At 38.0% G+C, this 2,453-nt stretch overlaps 1 non-coding gene across 1 annotated transcript; it reads left to right on the forward strand.

Moving 5' to 3' along the window:
- Positions 1-441: 441 nt before the first annotated feature.
- LOC141675398 (small nucleolar RNA R71) lies at positions 442-548 on the forward strand. Its single transcript, XR_012556054.1, has one exon. It is a non-coding gene; the product is annotated as a small nucleolar RNA R71 (small nucleolar RNA).
- The last annotated feature ends 1,905 nt before the right edge of the window (positions 549-2,453 follow it).

Here is a 2,453-nt window from a genome sequence, read left to right on the forward strand (position 1 = left end):
TAGCTAAAATTAGTATGGTTGCGGTTGTTAGGATGATAAGTAGCAGGAACAGGTTGCTGCGGCCTCTGAAAGTTGCTCACAAATTGAGCTGATTCACTAGATATAGCACATTGCTCCATCGAATGCGAACCTACACAAATCTCACAAACACTCGTTATCTGATGAACGCCATAGTTGGTCAGAGAATTGACCTTCATAGTCAATGCCTTAAGCTGAGCAGTGTTAGCTGTAGCTATATCCACCTCCATAATTCCTGCTACCTTGCCTTGTGGTAGCCTCTGCATTGGATTTTGATATTCATTAGCGGCCATGATCTCAATTAGCTCATAAGCTTCCTCATAGATCTTAGCCCATAAGGCTCCACCTGATGCTGCATCGAGCATAGGTCTTGACTGTGCTCCAAAACCATTATTAAAATAATTGATCACCATTCAGTCAGGCATTCCATGATGAGGACACTTCCTAAGCATCTCTTTATGGTGCTCCCAAGCTTCAGATAAAGATTCACCCTATTACGGCGTGAATTGAGTAAGAGCATTCCTGATTGCAGTTGTCTTTGCCATAGGGAAGAATTTAGTAAGGAATTTCTGAAAAAGATCCTCCCAAGTTGCAATAGAACCAGCTGGTAGAGAGTATAACCAACTCTTAGCTTTATCCCTCAGAGAGAATGGGAAAAGTCTCAGTTTCAAACCATTTCCAGAAACATTATTGAACTTGAAGGTGTCGCAAATCTCAATGAAATCCCTAATGTGCATATTGGGATCTTCAGTTGGAGCACCCCCAAACTGGACTGAATTCTGCACAATCTGAATTGTGCCATGCTTGATCTCAAATGTATTAGCTGCGATAGCCGGCCTGACAATGCTAGATTGAATGTTATTGATCTTTGGTTGAGAATAATCCATTAGCGCTTTTTTTTCTGCTGCTGGTTCTCCCATTGTAATGAAAACTTCTTCTTTAACTTTTTCAACTTCTTCAAAAACTTCTTTTTCCTCTTCTTCAACTTCGTCTAGTATTTCCCTATGAGATTGAAAACATGTTCGCATACACGTTCTCTAAAGTACCTGAAACACAACAAAGTAACCGTAGTAAATAAAGTAATCTGAGTCAGTGAACTTTAACGACCACTGATGTCAAGCACATAAACTAAAAATTAACACCGAGTCCCCGACAGCGGCGCCAAAAACTTGTTCGAACGAAAATACACGTGAAAATACACGCAAGCGTACGCGATCACAAGTAGTATAAGATTTAAGTCAAGTTCGTTCCCACAAAGACTGGTTTAGGTTAAGTTCAGATTATGCACTTATGCAACAATGTATGATTATCGTTCACAGCTAAGGCAAGTAACAAATTGAGTTGATTAACTACTTAAGAGATTATACTAGCATGCATTAACTAAGAGATTAAAAGTGAATTACTTATATGAGAATAAAACATGAGATTCTAACTTCATTAAATACTTCATTCAAAGATTATGCCTTTATCAATAGTATGCGATGGTGATGATAACTAACCAGATAATACGATATTAGTATACGCTATCTTTCGATATACGTATACCCTACTACTGAGCATCCACAATCAAGATAGAATCCAAATAGACACTGATTATGCTTAGACCCTATATGTCTATAGAATTTGAAAACATAATGGTTTAAGAACAAGTTATCTATTGTGATTACATAGGGCAGGTAAGATGGTTAAAATTACTCCACAAATTATGCATGTCAATTCATATATACACCTATACTAGCATGGCAAGTTCTAAACCTCTATATTCACTGTCGCTTCAATAGAGATTAACAAATAACTTAGATGTTAGCTAAGCATCAAAGACGAATAAGTACAACCAAACTAGGAAATCATAAATCACCACACACTAAAGATTTTGAACAACCAACTATTGAAATCCATAAATAAATCCGCTAGAACCCCGTGACAACGATTAGTTCATGATCGAACACATCGTCACCCTGGGTTCTAATGCAAAAATGGTACTGAATAAGTTCAGAATACTATGAGATAATATATAGGTACTAGGTTTTAGAACAAATCAAAAAACAAGCATCCAAAAGTATCGCCTATATCGAAGAATACAAAAGTATGAAACTAAATCTTCTTCTCCTAAACCGTATCATCTGCTCTATCAAAAAACAAGCATCCAAAAGTATCGCCTATATCGAAGAATACAAAAGTGTGAAACTAAATCTTCTTCTCCTAAGCCGTCTCGTGTGCTCTAGGTCTTCTTAATGTTTTCCCTGGCTTCCTTGTTATTAAAAATGTCTTCTTTTCTTTATATATAAGGCCCCGGAATACCTGGACGCTGCAAATAACCAAATTATAGTAGAAACAGGATTCTGCAGCTTTGCACTGGCGCATACGCGTTCTTTCTCTGGAAAACATGGCGCGGGCGCGCCTGACCAAGCGCGGGTGCGCTGTCCTTCTGATCT

This window comes from Apium graveolens, chromosome 7, assembly GCF_009905375.1.
Source record: "Apium graveolens cultivar Ventura chromosome 7, ASM990537v1, whole genome shotgun sequence".
NCBI classification, from domain to species: Eukaryota; Viridiplantae; Streptophyta; class Magnoliopsida; order Apiales; family Apiaceae; genus Apium; species Apium graveolens.